This window comes from Enhydra lutris, unplaced genomic scaffold (assembly GCF_002288905.1).
Source record: "Enhydra lutris kenyoni isolate GAN:26980312 unplaced genomic scaffold, ASM228890v2 scaffoldscaffold21, whole genome shotgun sequence".
NCBI classification, from domain to species: Eukaryota; Metazoa; Chordata; class Mammalia; order Carnivora; family Mustelidae; genus Enhydra; species Enhydra lutris.
This window is the reverse complement of record NW_019154105.1, coordinates 3,564,134-3,584,239: the sequence shown is the minus strand read 5'-3', so window position 1 is coordinate 3,584,239 and position 20,106 is coordinate 3,564,134.

The window sequence follows — 20,106 nt, the reverse complement described above, 5'->3', positions numbered from 1 at the left end:
AACATGCCTAAATTCCACATTACATTTTATGTTTTCTTGAAGTGAAACCATTCTTGCCAAATTAGTAACACATGAAATGATACCAATATTGTGCCCAATCTGATGGAAAAACTGGTAATGACTCCCCAGAGGTACCTTAAATCTTGTCTATCATTGGCAAACTATGATAAGTCATTACTCTGAATGCATTAAGCGGTAATCCAGAGCCCTGAAAAAGTTAAAAATGAATGTCAGAAGCAGATTATTTGATCAGTTAGTCAGTAAATAAATTTGGGTTACAATTTTAACATGGTGGGAACATGACGGCTGACAGATCTTAGCTTCACATATCATGGGTACCACACCAGATGCTACTGTCTTTTCTGATAGGAATGCAAAACATTACAAAAAAACCCTCAAACTGGCCTACCAGGGCAGGTAGCTCCCATACTCAGACTGAAAAAAATATGGTTAAGTTACCTGAGTCATACACAAGAGAATACTACCCCATAGAATTAAAATATGGAGTAGAAGGAGCACAGTTCTTATTAAAAGGAAATGCTGTTCCCAAAGAAGGAAAAGGTCTGGGCAGTTATAACATAGAAGTCCACTACCCAGATAATTCTTACAGATAAAACCCCCTTAAAAGTAAGATATTTTTACTTCATTATACAATTATTATTTCCATTTTATACACTGGAAAAGTGGTCATACTCTTTCATCTACACATTATGCTTATACTATACCGTAAGTTACATATTTTGTAATGTTATTAGTTTGGCTTGATCTTTGATGCTATTGGAGCTATGAGCCACCACTGCCCTCAGAGGGCCAGCTTCTGACATGATAGTCCAACTTCTGGTCATATCCCTTATTGTTTCTCCGTTCTCTAGTTTTCTCCCCTTCATTTTCCAGGCTATTTACTTCCAAAGGTGAGTTTTTTTTCTGGTCCTTCTCAGAATGATATGTCATGAATAGCATATGTAAATGCTTGCTTCACCTGAATTCCAAAACCTACTCATGTCTTCCATTGGTCCTTACTCTGGATTTTGACTTTGATGTTTCCCTTAGACATCTTGCTAAACACATGTACCTGTTCTATATAAAATATTCCTCTCTCCCAAACTGTCATCTCAGATTGGGTCAGCGCAGGCTGTCAGCTGTCCAACTCCTAGGAGTGCCATTCCCCCAATGAATGGAGCCTCCTGGAATTTTGTAATGCAGAGGCCCTATGTAAGATCTGGACATCATTCTAACCATTGCTGCTTTGTCCATCTTCCAGTGTTCTCCTTTATAGTTTACTCCATTCTCTAGTTTTCTCCCCTTCATTTTCCAGGCTACCAATGTCCAAAGGTGAGTTTTTTTTCTAGTCCTTCTCAGAATGACACCTTATACAAAGAGGTAATTAAATATAAAGACATAACGGATCTCTTGTCCAGTATACTGCGAAGTCAGAAAGCCAAAATGGTAGCCTCTAATACAACCTTCCCAATTATTCAAATGCACCATCTAATTGCAGCCACCTGGTTAACCTGGCATCTCTTCCGTGCCTTGGACAACCATGGCTCAGCTGTGTAGACCATGTGTTATCACTCAGGGCCTCCCATAGATTCTATCCCCAAGCTCCAGCTAAGGGACTAGTGAATTATTGTGTGTGTGGAAGAGCCTAGCCCATACACATTAATGACTGTAATGACATTTAGAAATGGGTCATTTTTCCCTTTCTCAATAAAGATAGGCTTTGTGGATTTAAATCACTAATGCTCGTTGGGTTTTTTTTCTTTCCCTCAGCATTATGTTACCATAAAAATATTGAAGTGTAACAAATGATTTGCTTATCTATCATTACTAATGAAATAGTTGGAAACAGCTTAGAAACAGTGTTCTGCTTTTATTTAGCTGAAAAAATACCAGTTTCTATGGCTTCCTTTTTATGCAGATAAAGATGCTCCTCTCTTTGCAGACATTATTATGGAGGGATATCATTGATCATGTCCTCAGGGTAATAAATAATTACTCTACTAACGTATTGCTCTGAAAGAAACTGACATGAAGTAGTTTCAAATTAACCACTGCTAATTGCATGTATTGTTTCATACTTATTACTGCAATCTGATTAACATGCTGCTGAATAGAACTGGCAGGAAAGGTTCTTTCTCCTTTATTTTAACTTGTTTTCATTAAAAACTCGACTAAATGTAGAATTTACATTGACTTAAGAGTTTAGAAATCTAGTGCTAAGGTGAAAAAGATCACTGTGGGATAATGACCTTGACCACTACCAGAATTCTTTTCTTTTCATGAGTTTATATTTGGAAAACGGAAGGTTTTTAAATTTCTAATAGAAAAAAATAGTGTTCTTTATTATATCCATAATGATATTTTTAGATTTAAAAGCTATAAATTTTTGATATCATGAAATTCAGTAATATAATTAATATTAAAAATAAGTTCTAATTCACAATTTAAAATGGACTTTGTTTGTAAGAATAAAAATGTAAGTAAATTTGGGCCTTGTAACTAAATTTGCCATAAAATTCTAAATTATAAAAGAACTTTAGAAAATTGCTGTATGTTTATTATTATAATCATTATTCCCAGTTATCTTCCCAAATTACTGGGATAATATAAAAGTGCAAATAAAGTTATGTTTATGAATGTGAGTTAATCAGTTACCCCAGTGAACATTTTTATCCCAGCTATCCTGTTGCTCTGTCCTAAATTCAAAGGCAAGTTATGCGTTGGTAATGATGTCTCAATAAAAGTTTCAAAACTACATTTTATGCACCTTCACTTTACAAACGCTTAAGTGCTATTCCTAATGCACTGGATACAGATATTATTCTATGTACTTTACAATTACTACTGTAATCTTAAACACGACCCCCATGATATAGGTACTATTAATATCCCTACTTTAGAAGATGGGGAAACTGAGGCACAAAAGGGATAGGTCACTTTCTCAACATTAGAGAGTTAATATATGACCCCATGATATAGGTACTATTAATATCCCTACTTTAGAAGATGGGGAAACTGAGGCACAAAAGGGATAGGTATATTTTTATCCCCAGGGGTACAGGTCTGTGAATCACCAGGTTTACACACTTCACAGCATTCACCATAGCACATACCCTCCCCAATGTCCATAACCCCCCCACCCTCTCCTGACCCCCGTCCCCCCAGCAACCCTCAGTTTGTTTTGTGAGATTACGAGTCACTTATGGTTTGTCTCCCTCCCAATCCCATCTTGTTTCATTAACACAGATATTTTAAAATGGATCACGACAATCATCTGTTGGAAATATGGCTCTGTTCAGTAATAAATAAAGCAAAGTTTTCCAAATAAAATGTATTGTTTTAAAAATATGGGAATGAGCCAGCCATTAGCTCCCACTTGTGCGAACAAAGTGTGCCTTGGCATGTCTTCATGTGCCTGTTTTGGTGAAAAACAGCAGTTCTACTTTTTAGCATGAAAGAAAAATGAAGCATCAAAATATGAAATCCTCTAGGACTTTTATAAGTGAATGAAAGAGACCAGCAGGCCTCTGATTCATGCTTATCGACGGTTCTTCTCCACCTGACATTTATGCCGGTTCAATCTCTACATGTCTCCTATCACAGTAAAGGTACCGTATTTAAACAATAAAGGACGGGAGAAAATGGTGCTTTCTCTTGACATATATACAGGTGCCATCTCTCCCAACTCAAAAAGAAACCCTATTTCTAGTTTGTATTCCTATCTAGGTAGTCCAATTTCCCACTTCCCTTTACAGATCCTCTTCTTGAAAGATAAATCCAGTTCACTGACCTTACTTTCTCACACCTACTCAATCTGTCTCAGGGCCACCAGTCTGCTGAAACGATTTCTGCTCACATCATCTAAGCCCTTCTGATTGCTACGCCAGACGGACTATTTAATGTGACCTCACCTCTCTCCATTCCATTGTTCTTGATATTCTCTTTCTTTCCTTGGTTTCTGTCATGCTGCTCTCTTCTGGGCCTCGTAGTTGATCTTTTCTGGGTTTCTTTATGGAATCCTTCCCCCCAACTCCCTTGTAATGTCCATGCTCCTCTTGATGATCCGTACCACCTTGGTCTTTTTCACTTTCAGTTACTAGGTTCTGATCTGAGCTATGGTGCTATTTCTCATAATGTGAATTACTACTCTAACTTGGTAAAAAATCCTTGAATTAGACTTTTTTTGGAAACAATCACAGAAATATAATATAAACAAGCATAAGGCATAAAACCCAAAATGTACTGGTTCACATGACCAAAACATTCAGGAGAAGGTTAACTAAAAGTCTGGCTTGGTCCAGTGGCTTAGAAATATCAGCAGACCTCTGACTTTCTCAATTTGTTAGCTTTTTTTCTTCCAAATCGGCTTCATTTGCAGACTTACCTTTATGGAAACAAAATGGCCATCAGTTACTCTGGGCTTACTTATTCTTGTAGTTAGCGGTTCCACTGAGACGAATGTGACCTGCTCTCTCCCAGTATCCTCACCAGTGCATAGTTTTGTTCCTGATTGACTTGGTTTAAGACACGTACCCTAAACCCGGGAAGGAGAAGCAAAGCCCCTGGACTGATGGCCGAACCAACATCAATAACCTGGGATGAGGATATGTTCACAAAAGGAAGTGAAGTGCTGATTTACACAAAAACAAAACAATAACACCTCTATTACAAGTCCCAATCTATAACTTTCTGTATTGTCATTCTAAAATACCAATATATTTACCTTGTGAATGAATATAGATATTTCAAAATCACATGACCAACTTAAAACCTCAGAATTCTTTCAACTCCAACCCCAAAATTGTTTTTTTTTCTGTTTTTTTTTTCAGGTCTATCTTAGAAATACCCACAAATATGTTATATTTCTTTTCCCCAAATGTATTGCTACTACATGAGTTTGGGCCCATATTATCTTTAAACTAAAGAGTCTTCTATCTGGACTTACCTCCCTCTAATCTGTTTTCCATGTTGCTACCTCACCGTCTTACTAATATGTAAGTATAGTCATTTTGCTCACATGCTTTAAGCCAACTCATCCATAGGATGTGTTCTTCTCCAAACTCCTTCTCTATGTTCAAAGCCAAAAAAACTTAAGCCAGACTAAGCTCGAGTTTTCCAAATGTGTCATTCTATTCTTGTTTGAGTGTCTTTGAACACAGAATTCCTTTGTCCTAGAATAACCTTCCTCTCCCATCTTTTTAACTTCTCCCACAAGATCTATTTTAGGTACACTCAAGCCTTACTTTTCCCTTACAACGGTGAACTTTGTACGTGATTCTATTATTGCGTTTATTGAAATGTCTTTGTTTGTGTATTGTCTGTCTTGTGACTGAACTCCTGAAGGAGAAATACATTATATTAGAGTTACTGGCCTTCTTGAAGGTTTGTTGAATTCCATCCAAAGACAATCACAATGTCTGAAACATCGTATGAAAACAAATGTGTGTTGAATGAATACATGCAGGCATGAGTAAAGGAATACACGTGATAGTAAATTTTCATAATCTGAAATGGAGAAAACAATGACTACTATCCAGAAGGTAATGAGGAGTTTCATTATCAGGCAACATTTAGTTTCTGGTATAAACTTTAGTTTCTGGTATACATAATTTTGATAAAAATTGTAGGTCAGAATTTCTGTGAATGTGTCAAGCACTTTCACCTCAAAAGCATCATTTGTCTTTGCGAGGAAGGCCAAAAGAGCTGTTATCGTCATTGACGTTACAGAGCTTATTTGATAGAGAAACTGAGGAGCAGAGGATTGTGTGTCCATCCCAGGTTCATGGTGAGTGTGTGTGGTGGAGCTGGGTCAGAGAAATTTCTGCTCCCCTGGTCATTTATAAGCATAAATGAGAACTAGTCTCCAGGATCAACAGAGAAGACCAGAGCATCTTATTTTAATCAATTATAAAAGTTCTCCTTCTCCAATCAAAGAAAGGTATCAGTGAAATGAATGAGAGTAATTAAATCTAATTTAGTCATGTAAATGAGTTTAATTAAAAGAAATCTACCCTTTAATAACTTCAGGGGAAAATGCAGTTCCTCATGGAGTTCGAAATTTAGTTAAGCTCACACGACACAATAGCTGAACTGCTGAGACCACACTGTTGTAATCTGCTTGTGTAAATATTGGCACATGTAGCATTTAGTTTGTCTCACAGCGATAATACTTGCTCTAGGCTCTGATGAAATCTGGCATTTACAATTATTAAAAGATGCTTGTTAAAAATGCTCTTATCCATCATGTTAATTCTGTGAATGAGACTGCTAATACACTGACCTCCAGAAGAAGCTCTTTCTCCTTAGAGTTTAAGACAATGAATATAAATGTAAAACTTACTGAGCCTCTTCCCTGCAGGAAGCACTAAGGCAGGTATAAAGCAGGGTAGCGCGAGGCGAAGATAAATGGGAAGTTCCTGTCCTGAGGAAGCTTATACTCTAGTATCTACGATGTCTTCTGTTTGTGATGACGACAAGCAGAATTGTTCAGAATGAAAGTACACACCTGGACACCATAAAAAGCATTAAACAAAACCCCATGGGATAACAGAGAACGGAATTTGGAATGCCCGGGAGGAAGCAGGAGACTTTACCAACAAAGGGGAGATTGAGCTGGCTTTAGAGACATGTGAGATTTGGACAGCAGAGAATATGGTAAGGGGCGGGGGCAGAGTCATGGGACACAGATATGATAAGCAGAGCATTACAGAACTCTGTCCAAACAAAGGAAAACTCATGCTTTCTTCAGAGCTTTATTAGTCTGGTGGGTTTACATCACATGCTATGTGAGAAGGAGTTTTAGAAAATGAGGCTCTGTAGCTAGCCAGTTGGCAGCATGCAAAGGTGAGGGTAGCACTGAATGCTATACTTAGTGTCAGGACATCTATTTGCAGACGGCGCAGAGGGGCAAATGTTTTTGAATAAATAATGGTCATTTGTAATGAAAACTCTAATCAAGGGTGAAGAAGAATTTATAGTGGAGAAAGAATGGAGACAAAGAGACTGTAGGAGATTGTTAAATAATCTGAATGAGAGAGAAGGATGCTCTGGTTTAAGGCAGTAGCAGTGAGCATGCAAAAGAGAAGAACCATGTCTCGAGGCATTAGCAGCCTGTGACTTCTAACTCAGGTGTCAGGGTGGGCAGGGATGCTCTTGACCAAGTTAGGGAGTGTGGAGAGGTAGGGCAGGGATCGTCAGTGAAGCCCACCCACATCACTGCATTTAAAATGCTTTCCCAATGCCCTGCCTCCATTCTACTTTTTCTTTTTTCCATGCTGTTATCATACTATAGAACTTACTTCTTTCTTGGGTGTGTGCTTTCTTCCTAAATCTAAGCTCCACAAAGATTGGGGGTTTCGGCTCTATCTCAGGTTGACTCTTGAATCTTGACAGTCTACCACATAGTAGGTGGAACTTAGATGTCTAACACACGGTGGAATCTCGCCTCTAGTAGATGCTTATAAAGTATTCGCCAAATGAGCAGTGGAAAATTATAATTTTGAAATCGAGTTTTGAAATAAAAAGCTATAGTGTGAAAACATCACTTGTGTGACACTCAACTGTCTACTCTGTTTACTTCGGTTTTCCCTTCCTTTACTGTTCCTCTGTGGCATTCCATGCCCCGGTTATACTGAACTTCCCTTAGCTCTGTCAGTCTCATGTTGTTGAATTATGTATATCCAAAGACAATGACAATAATTACCTTCAGGCCTTTATATATGTTCTTCTCTTCCCTAAGAATCCCTAACTTACTCTTACCTACATTACCTCTCCCTAGCCAACTCCTCCCCACCCTTCAGAGATCAACCCTTTCTCTAAGAAACCTTCCTAATTCACCAGATCTGGTGTGGAAGTCTCTGATTCATCCTTCCATAATGCCATATTCCCTGTTTGAGTAATTTTCACACTGATTGTCATTAATTGCCTGGTACTTGTCTACTTTCCCGTCAGATTGTATATTCAAGAGGAAATATGTCAATATCTTTCACCAATGTTTCTCTATCAGATAGCACAGGACCTGGTTTATTTGGAAACTTAAATTCATTTGTATTTAAAGAATATACACTGAGGTTTAGTCTTCAAAAGTAAAATTCAAAAACTCTAACATAGAATGAAAAGGAATGCATAGAATACTAATACAGATACATTTCCAAGTAGAAGAGAAGAAAATTGAAGTTCATATATAATTATACTCTTGTCTCATATAAGCAAAATGTAAGGCTACTTGTAGTGACAAGAATAGAAGGGTTAGGGATTGAGAGTAAATTTAAAGTAAATAATACTTGGAATAATTATCTAAGGAAGCTAAGTAGAAAAACAGCAAAAGGTGACCTGAATTAGTTAATTAGTTAATTAATTTCTGACCAGTCCCAGAGAGCTCAAGTAAGGGTGAAACTTGTTTATTTGCAATGGGATTGCTCTCTGATTTAGAAGATAAGATAATTTAAAATTGGAAACATTATAAATAAGCATTTTACAAAGCAAGAATTAAGGCTAATCAATTATATTCCTTTAAGGAAAAAGCACACAATGTTTTGTAATGCAGAGTCAAGAGACCTGGGTTCTGCAGCGGGGATGTGTGAGCAGTGTAAGGTGATGCTGTGGTTACTGACTTCAGCGGACAGTAAGTGAGGGCTTATTCAGAGTCACGGCTGATAGCGGTGCTGGTTATGCCCTACACAAGGGTCCCAGTGCCTGGAGCGAGTAGGGGCTGCAACACAGTTCCTATTCTGCTCTCCATGCAAGTGCCTGGTGTGGGCCTACATCTGCTGGGGAGAAGGGACACAATTTTCTTACCACTCACCCTAACTTTAATTGCTTGCTAAGCCTTGCAGCCACAGGGCTGCCTTCCCCTACAGAGGAAGCCTTTTCTTGTTCTCACAAAGGCACAATACAAACTAGCAACAATGTTGTATGCAAGGGTCTAGGAGCCTTAATTCAGGTATAACATCTGAATACTAACTTCTGAAATTTTGCATTCACATTAAATTGCTTTAATACATTTAGTATCAAAATCAAGTTTAGAATAAGGCAATAATACTATGATCTAGTGACTGTGGCCTAGTACTAATATCAGCCCATCTAGGACTTCTGTAATGGAATTGTTTTAACACAAAACCACTTCAAATGCATTTTTGGAAAGATCTGGAAAAGTTGGAATCAATGATTACATGCATAGAATAAAGGATAAATGTTTAGGTAAGTAAATATTATTGTTTTTCTGTTTAAGTTTATGGTGAGATTGCCTGTCTTCTCCCCTAGGTATGGCCATTTTCTGTTAGCTTGGTAATCCTACGGCTTTGTTGATGAAAACCTAGGGAGACGCATGGAACCAGATATTCCATTCTATATTTCAGTGATTCTGGGTGAATCTGTATTAGCTTCAATATCTTATTCTTTTTAATGAGATGATAAATAAAAAAACCTCCATGAGAATTTAAGAAAATATATTGTAAAGAGCAAGGAAAGAGACAGGAATAACTGATTATGTCTTCATCTGGAATGAAGGATTTTACCCTGTCAGTTACTGCAGTTTGTTGAAAGCATCATAGAAGTTTCTATTCATAATATTTAAAGTATAAGTTATTAAGAATTTAAAATGATAAATTGGTTTTCGTTATAGGACTCAGAAAAAAGAGTTTTTCAGTCATGTGTTTATTTCTTCTGAAGAGTTAGTAAGCAGACACAGTTAAATTTCTTATAATAGATTATATACCCAAACCCATGATCAGAGACCTGTAATGAACAGGTTTCTCACAGGCAAGTTAGGTTTGCACAAATGCTTTATTTTTCATTCTTCAGGGAAGTGGAAAATTAGAGATAAATTATCTGAAGGAGCAGTAATTTAAATTGACACCCCAAATATTAATACCTCTTCTAAGTCGGGCACGTTGGTCTTTTATCCTAATTACTTTGCCTCATAACATTTATTTTTATTTTTATTTTTTGGCTTTTGAGCCATTTCTTCAATGGCTAAAGTCTCCCAAGTTCTTTTTCAACACAATCATGCTCAATTGCTAATGAGTTTTAGTTTTCTGTAATTAAAAAAAAAAATTGTGTGTGTGTGCGTGTGCGTGTGTGTGTGTGTATGTGTGTGTGCATGCACTTCGGTAGAGTTGTGACTGCCAACTGAGCAGGAAGTGCAATGCTTGAGCAACCAATAATTCCAGGTGATAGAGAGCAAGTCCATGAATCTAGAAAGTTCAATTGTTTCCAATCAATTTGGTGGATTATAGACATGGCAAAGAAATCAATGCAAACGATTAGTGTTGACATTGTAGGAGGGAAGCTCAAAGGAATGGTTTTTCAGAGGAAAAGTGGAGATGGCGGCTGATTAGGAAGGTGCTTGCTGGTTATCACTGTTATTATTTAATTATGAAATACTTTCTGTCATTTCTACTGACTTGAGCATAACATCATAATAAAAAACATGATCTCTGGAGTCAGGCATACCTGATTCAAATTCTGGCCCTGTAATTCTTGGCACAATATTTACATTCTTTAAGGTTTGATTTCATCAGGAAACAAAAAGTAGAGGTGATGTGTTGGTACGTCTGTCCTCCAAGGTGGTTTTGATAACTTGCACCAGTCAGGATGGGGTCAGGAAAGCAGCGGTCATTGTATGTATCCTGGATATAAAGGGTTTACTGTCAGAGTAAAGGCTTCATGACTCTTGACCCTTAACCCCCCACTGTAGGTCAAAGAAACTGCCTCAAAGTTCAGGGAGGCTATCATTGGAGATCGCAGACTAACGCACCAAAATGTGTGATTCTCATAAAAGTTCTCAGAGAATTTGCTATAATTCTCAAGACTTTTTGGGAATGTTTCATCTCTTTTCTTGGTCTGCAGCAGCAAACAAGGTGAATCTTAAAGGCTCACCATGAAGCCCTTAAGTCCAGCTGCAGAAGCATCTGAAGAATAAGAACTTCTCCTTTACTTCAGTCTTCCTAATTGCCTTCAATTTCCTATCATTCACTAACTCTTACCAGGAATCTTCGGATAGGAGAATTCTGGGAAACAAATTTCTCAGCTTCACTTCTATGGTGCAGAGGAGTTCTTGGAAAAGGGTGATGGTGTTGTCAAGTAGACATTAGACACCTGTTATACATGCAAAGTACTTAGAATAACGCCTTGTGAATAATAAGAACTTAGCAAATACGACATAATATTCTATTTTATGTTACTAGCAGTGGATTAAATTTGCCTAAGAAATTTAATATAATATTATATATATATATATATATATATATATATATATATATATATATACTTTCTCTTTAGAATATTCTTTTATCTCTATTTTTCCTAGTAAAAGTTTATTTAAAAGGAAAACTAAGTTATTACAAATGAACTAAAGGAAATTAAGATTATCTGTAACCTCACCAAGGAAACCTCATGGCCAGGAAAATAAACTGCTATAAAGGTAGATGTGGTGATATGTGGTGATGCACAAGTACAGTTCTGTTCCTTAGTCAAGGAAACCTATGGTGAATAAAATCAGGGCCAGCATGAACATTACTGTTCTTGCTACCAAAGCCCCAGCGATCATGATAGATGCCTCTTCTGACATTCCAGAAGTAGTAAGCTACACTCTGAGTTTCCCACCACACTTGGCCATAAGAAAATCACCCTTCCTTCTACTAAATTTCATGCAATCGGGGTGGGGAGCAATGAAAAGAACAGAGATTAAGAATACATATTTTTTTCCTTATTGTGGATTTGTTCACAACTTATTTATAATTTATATATAATTTATTATGAAATAGTTAATGAATAGTATTACTGGTTTCCTGAATTAACAGAGAATTTCGTAATACACCTTTTCTTTTTTGGTAAATATATTAACTGATTTGACTTACTCTCTAGCTTAAGAATACTAAAGTTGGCAAGTTACTTGTTCTTGGTGATAGTTGAGTTGGTAATATTGAAATTTTGGAGATCTTAATGTATTTTTCTTTTGTGGTTTGAGAAACAGTGGAACCCATTCTAAGAAGGAAATTTTATCCATTGGTATTAGAAAAATAAATAAAAGCTTGAAATATCCTTGCAGATGAAAAATCACCATTGTTGTTCTAGGAGATTTTAATTTTCAGTTGACTTGCCATTTTCTCATTTACATTCCTGCAGTGACTGTATCAAAGATTGCTAATAATCATCAATATCCATTTCCATTTTCTTTTGTTTCTGGACATACAATTAGTAACATTTTCTTCTCCCTTGCAGTTAGATTAGGGATATGTAATCCAGTTTTGCACAATGAATATGATATAAATGGTAAATATTATTTTCAGATCTGTCCCATAAACATCTCCCACATATAATCTGTCATTTTCTCCATTTTCCATAGTGATTCTGGGGACCTGTTAAATTTGGAGGCATTGAAATAGAAGAATCTTGTGTCTCTGAATTACTGCTTGGAGCAGTTTCTATCACTGTCCTTCCTCTCCCGCACCATCAGTATCATTGTGCTGTTAAAAAAGTAAGCCTTGAAATTGTATTATACGTAACTACAGAGATTCAGACTTCATTTGTTACTGCAAGCTAGCCTAACCTAACAAAACCCAGCTCAGTACTAGCTTGAAAGACATCACTGTAACCAAATTGAGTCACAGAAAGAATTTTTACAGCAAATATCCTTCAGATCTGCAAATCTTGGACTGTGTTCTGTTGGTTTCCACATCCCAGCAGTAAGTCAGTGAGGCTTAGGTGCTCTGATTTGTTCAGATGACCCCAGTCTGGATGTGAATGTGTTTGCAGTCATCTTCCACCTGGAAGGAGATACTCATCAAGTTTAACTGAACGGTCTTGTGATTCACAGCTTGTCTTTTGAGAAGAGTGGAAGAAAATATCATTTATCATAGGTAATTCCAATATGGTTTACACTATCAATCTCCCTGACAATCTCCTCAACAACTCAAAGTCCAATCTGTGGCTGGAAACTGTCCAGGTGATAAGCATCATGATACTGCGGGCCAGACCTGCTACAGCACCTGCTCTGAAGTCAGATGGACCATCTGTAGCGAATGTAACCCAACCAATGAAAAGGGATCCAGCAGCGTAGCAATGTTACAATATGCAAGTGAGAAGGGACTTGGTGGTGTCTCAGTGGTTTCTTCCCTTTATTTGAATTCAGCAATTATACAGTTACAGGAAAAACTGTCCTCTTCCTTTATAACATGTGTGGAACAGCCTTACCAACTTTTGGCAAATTAAAACGTTCACATTCTTGGTGGGTAAGAAGTTTAGAGATGGAAAATAAATACATTATGAATTAGCTATCCCCAGTTGGATACAAGCCTAAGAGAATTTAAAATATTTTTCTTTAATGTCTACTATTGGGATTAAAAAATAGGAGTAGATTTTTAGTTTTAAATTATTCAGTAAATTTGTTTGTGCTATTTCTATCTTTCCAAAAAACATCCTCTACCCTACTTCTGGGCTTAATGTGTCTTCTAAAAGTACCAAATCTCTCTTTAAATATCTTTCCTTTCCTCATCAGAGTATTTGGATAAAAAATCACCACTTACCTCAATCTAAGCCTAGCGCAGTACTCTAAACCCTTAGCTATAGTAACTGAGCCAGAGCTGGTCACATGGTCCAAGCTGAGCCAATCAACATCCTTTCTTAGGTTTTAAAAATTTGAACCAATATGGGGCGCCTGGGTGGCTCAGTGAGTTAAAGCCTTTGCCTTTGGCTCAGGTCATGATCTCAGGGTCCTGGGATCAGGCTCTCTTCTCTGCAGGGATCCTGCTTCCCTTCCTCTCTCTCTGCTTGCCTCTCTGCCTACTTGTGATCTCTGTCAAATAAATAAATAAATAAAATCTTAAAAAATAATAAAATAAAATAAAAATTTGAGCCAATAGGAAAGTTTTTTTCCTGTTCATGAAGCTGTAGGATTTTAACTCTGATAGCTCGCAGCTGTGCCTGTTTCTTCCAGGTTGGGAAATTGGGGCCAGGAAATAGAGCTACTTCTGAAAAGAGAAATGGAGAATTCTGCCAACATTTGAAATCCTGGTTCTTCTTTTATTTGAGGAAGGCCTCCTTCTTGCCTTCCTGTAGTTTGGTTCTGTGAGCTATTTATTTGGTCATAAGAATCAATAAATTCCTTCATGGCTCAAGTTCAAGATGCATTTAGATAAAGCCCTTCCCAAATGGACAAGAGCAGAGGGAGTTCATCACCATCGGATCCGGCTTACAAGCCGAGATGAAAGGGTGGTGATTAACAATATGAAAACATATGAAGATATAAAGCAAACTGGGAAAGGTAGCATGTGGTCAAATCCAGAATACTCCAATACTGTAATATGGTGTTGTGTTAATCACTTAATTCTAGTATAAATGTTTAAAAAACAAAGTATTAAGAATAACTGTGTCTATAATAATTTGTGAATGGATATACAATATAGAAGGAGGTAAATTGTGACATCAAAAACATAACATTTGGGAAGGGGAGAAGTAAAAAGGTAAAATTTTTGTGTACAATTGAAGTTAATTGAAATAAGTTCTTAACAGACTATTATGGCATTTCATATACATTTCATGATAAAAACAAAGCAAAAACCTTCAGTAGAAACACACAAGATAAAGAGGAGGGATTCAAAGGAAATGTACAACATCCCAAAATGTTCCCCTGTTTCCCTGCCCAATCTTCCCCCCAGCTCCCAGCCATAGGTAACCATTGATTTGCTTTCTGTCACTATGGATTAGGTTTGTTTTTCCAGGGTTTCATGTAAATGAAACCATACAATATGTACTCTTTTGTGTTTGGATTCTCACACTCATCATGATATTTTTGAGAGTATCCATGTTGTTGCATATATTATTTCTTTGGTCCTTTTTATTGCTGAATAATATTTCATTGTATTATATACCACAATTTCTCTATATGTTTGCCTATTGAAAATAATTGGATTGGTGCCTGGGTGGCTCAGCAGGTTAAGCAACTATCTTTGGCTCAGGTCATGATCCCAGGGTCCTGGGATCGAGCCCAGCATTGGACTTCTTGCTCAGTGGGGAGCCTGCTTCTCCTTCTCCCTCTGCTACAGCTCCCCCTGCTTGTGCCATCTCTATTTGTATACATACAAAAAATCTTTTAAAAGTATTTTTTAAAAAGAAAACCTTGGATTGTTTCCTTGTTTCTTTTCTTTTCTCTCTCTCTTTCTATTTTTTTTTTTTTTTTGGTCATTTAGAATAGCTATTTGAAGCCACTATGGATGTTAGTTTATGTCTTTGTGGTGATGTTTTCATTTTCCAGGATAGAGACCTAGAAAGAAATTGCTAGGACGTATGAAATGTGTACCTGCTACACTGTATACTGTTTCTAGATTGACTGCACCATTTTATATTCTCAGGACTAATGTAAGAGTTTGAGTTCTCATCCTTGCAAACACTTGATATAGTCAGGCATTCAAGTGTTAGCCATTCTAAGATGTGTAGTGGTATTTCATTGTGGTTTTAATTTTCATTTCCTGGTGACTAATGATGTTGAGCCCCCTTTTTACATACTTGTGTGATGCATGAATGCCTTTTTTATGATGTATTTGTTTAAATGTTTTCTCCATTTTAATTGGGTTGTTTTTCTTATTATTGAGTTTGTTTATTTACTCTAGATATAAGTTCTCTCTCTCTCTCTCTCTCTCTCTCACACACACACACACACACACACACATAACATACAGTCTGTGGCTTGTTTTTTCATCTCTCAAAAGTGTTTTTCAAAGAGCAGGTGCTTTTTCATCTTGATGTGACCATTGATATTTTTTAATAGATGTTATTTCTTAAAACAGATTTAAGTTCACAGCAAAGTTGAGTAGAAATTAGAGTTCCTGTATACTCACGGTACACCACTCCCCAAATCTTTCTCACTATCATCATCCTACACCAGAGTTATGTTCTGTGAACCTGCACTGACACATTATTGTTACCTATAGACTGCAGTTTACATTAGAGTTCACTTTTGGTGTTTTATGTTCTATGGGTTTTGACAAGTGGATAATGACGTGCATTCACCAATATAGTCTCATATGGCATAGTTTTACTGCCCTAAAAATCCAATGAGCTCTATATATTCATCCTTCCCTGCCCCCAACTCTAGCAGCCACTGTCTCCATCTTTTTTACTATCTCCATCATTTTGCCTTTTTTCAGAACGTCATACACCTAGAATCCTACAGTTTGTAGCCCTTTCAGACTGACTTCTCTCGCTTAGTAATATGGATTTGTTTCCTCCATATCTTTTCATGGTTAGATAGTTTATTTCTTGTTAGTACCGAAAAATAGTCCGTTGTCTGGATATACCACAGTTTATTTGTCCATTCATCATTGAGGGACAACTTGGTGGCTTCCACGTTTTGGCAATTATGGATAAAACTGCTGTGAACTTTCATGTGCAGGCTTTTGTGTATGTTTTTTACTCAATTGGGTAAATACCATGGAATATGATTGTTGGATCCTATGTTAAGGGTATGTTTAGTTTTATAAGAAATTGCCAAACTGTCTTACACCACCTGCAGTGATGAGAATTCCAGTTGCTCCATATTTTTGCCAGCATTTGGTGATGTTGGTGTTTGGATTTTTGCAATTCTATCAAGCATGTACTAGTATCTCATTGTTAATTTTCTTTTTTAAAATAATTTTTTTATTATGTTATGCTCATCACCATACTGTACATCATTAGTTTTTGATGTAGTGTTCCAAGATTCATTGTTTGCGTATAACACCCAGTGCTCCATGCAATATGTGCCCTCCTTAATACCCATCACTGGGCCAAACCATCACCCCATCCTCCTCTCCTCTAAAACCCTCAGTTTGATTCCCGGAGTCCATAGTTCCTCGTGGTTCGTCTCCTCCTCTGATTTCCCTTCCTTCATTTTTCCCTTCCTTCTCCTAATGTCCTCCATGCCATTCCTTATGTTCCACATATAAGTGAAACCATATGATAATTGTCTTTCTCTGTTTGACTTATTTCAGTTATGACACATGATGTTGAACATCATTTCATCTACTAATTTTCTATATATATTTATATATATATAATGTATATTTTATATATATTTATATATTTTATATATTTATATATATTTTATATTTTAATACTTTTCTATATTATATATATTTTTCTATATTTTTTTGTGAAGTTTCTGTTCAAATTTTTTACTCATTTTTTGATCAGGCTCTTTGTTTTCTTATTGTTGAGTTTTAAGACTACCTTTTTCAAATAGAAATACCATAGATTTTTGTGTGTGACCTTATGTCCTCTGACTTGACTAAACTCATTTATTAGTCCTATCAATTCTGTTTGATTGTGTTTTTAGATCCTTTGGGATGTTCTTCCTTGTGGGTATTGATCTATTTCATGATGTCTCTTAATTTCCTTAACCTTTCTTTATTCTTTTTTATGTATATATTTTTTCCTTTTTGCTTCTCTGATTGAATACATCAGGGATCAATTTTCGAGTTCATTGATCCTTTCTTCTGGTTGTTCTAGTCTGTTACTGAGTTCCTGTATTGAATTTTCCAGTTCAATTATAATGTTCTTTAGCACCATGATTTCTGTTTGGTACTTTTTAATATTTGTTTATGTCTTTGCTGTAATTCTTCTGTTGTTCATGAACTTTTCTGTTGAACTCAAAGAGCATCTTTAAGGCAGTTATTTTGAATTTTTATACTAGGTAAATCATATAACTTCATTTCATTAAGGTGAGTTTCTTGAGATTTATCTTATTCCCATGTTTGCAACATCTGTGCCTGATCTTATTTTTCCTTGATACTCTGTGCTGATGTCTTTACATTAGACAAAGTAGGCACCTCTCACAGTTCTCATGTATGAACTTTGCATAGGAGAAGATCTCTGAAAGTTAGTTTGAGCAGAGATTCTGGGAACTTCTAGCAACTTTTTCATCTTTGAGGAGAAGCAGGCATCTGTGGTTTTAATCTGCTTGCTCTGCAGTGCTCTGGGTTTTCGGGAGAGGTAGAGTGTTTATTTGTCCAAACTGTCACCTCTCTCCTCTCTCAGGTGACCGAACTGAGACAGACCCCTCAGAGTTCAAGACTGGTGAGACAGAAGTCAATTCTTTAGGTAGCTTTGGAGTAGTTGGGATGTTGGATGCACAAATTGACTCTTTCCCTCCATAGGGGCTATATGAAAGTGGGTATTTTTTTGTCTGCTTTCTCTGTATTGAGCATGCAGGAGAATCTATGATATCTATCAATCCAAACCAATATCTTTTTTTCTCCCAGGTAGCTAAACCAGTTAGAGCTCAAAGATTGTCAAAATAGAGGTCAGTCCTCTAAGAAATCCCCTCAGAAAAGTTGGCATGTTGGATACATAAACTAACTTCTTCCCTCCCCAGGGAGAAGCTGGGAGCTTGGGGATCTCTTCCCCTGTGTGGGGAGCAAGGATTTTGGTGAGAGGGTTTTCTGAATTTCTCTAACAACTTTGGTGTGTTTTGTTTCATATTCACCTAGGTGCAAGGTTAGTTTCTGGATTTGTCAAAAAGGACATTTGCTCATGAATTGTTGCTGAATCAACATGAGTGGGTGGAGAAGGAAGGTCACAGCTTCCTACTCAGCCATCTTGCTGATGTCACTTTCCATTCATGTCTGTTTTTCTCATTCACCTTCATAGAGCCAGTGTCTAGAATAGTGTCTGACACATTTTAAGTCCTCAATAAATATTTGATTAATAACTGGATGGCCAGGTTTTTGGAAATGTTCTTCACGTGAATATTAAAGTGTCCAGAATTGTGTAGTCAAAACATATAAGAGAACGACAGTGAATGAACCAGAAACTAAAATTTTTAAAGAACAAGGGCAAGTGAGCCAAAGGTCTGCAAATGCATTGGGAAGGAAAAGAGTGAGATATTCTAATGGCATAAGCTTCAAAGCAGGAGATTTCAGGGAGGAGGGAGAAACCATAGTCTAGAACTATCCATAAGAAGCAAGGAGGACATCTACCATATCTTCATAGCCATGGTGCTAAGGACTGAAGGAAACAATGCTCTGAGGAAAGGACTATCTTCAGGAGAAAGCTGAGTTTCAGTTAGAGTTAGTGGGACAAGAAACAGTAAAAGGAAAAGAATATAGGCAAATATTTAGATATAAAGAAGAAAATATTTGGAACATTAAGGCTCAACTTTCCTTATTTCTCACTTAGGAAAAGCAAGCCATAAACTACTAATTACAAATATAAACCCTCAGAGCCACTGTGTTTTGTTCCCTAAAGATTTCATTTCCTTCTTAAGTGCCCTTTGACTTCTGCTTTTTCTTGAACAAGCTTGGCATTCCCTCACCTTAGGACTTTTGCACATGGTCACACCCCAGATCTTGTCAATACCAAGGAATGCACCCTTCTGCTATCTGTTTTCAGCATGTAACTTTCTGCTCACCATTTCTGTATTTCCAGTCTCCATCTGTAATATTTTCAACTCCAAAAGTCTTTCATTTCCACTGTAATCTATAGCTTATTGCTTTACCAAGTTTTTATTTCCCACTCTTATATCTACTTCCCCCTTTAATTAATATTTATTAACAATTACTAAAATTATCCTATCATATAGCCTCAGTTACCTTGGCCACTCTCCCTTCATGGTAGTTACCAAGGTGCCTACCAGGAGGCACGCTGTCACTCCAAGTGTCCGTGACATCCACTACCTTCCTGCTTCAAAGCTGGGCCCAGAACTCGGAGCTTTAGTGAAGCCTAACTTAGCTACTTTGTTTCCTCCATTTGCTATTCAAACTGGCACTCCTAATTCTCTTAATCTCGTGTATTTTTCCATAGTATTTATCATCTAATATGCTACAAATTTTACTTTTTTATTAAATTATTATTTCTCCCCACTTCCTCCAGAAACTGAAATCACTATAAAGGCAGAGAACTTTGTTGTTTTGTTCACTACTATATCTAGTCCTTAAGGCATTATCTGGTCACCTTACAAAAAAAATAATTATTTAATGAATGAATTGAGGCAAAATATGGCAGTAGAAGTCTTATGGATCAGGTTGAATTGTAAGTGGTGTTATTTTAAGTGTTCTTTAAAAAGGGCAAGATTTACGTACTTATTTTAGAGACAGAGCAAGCATGAGAGCCATATGTGAGAAGGGACAGAAG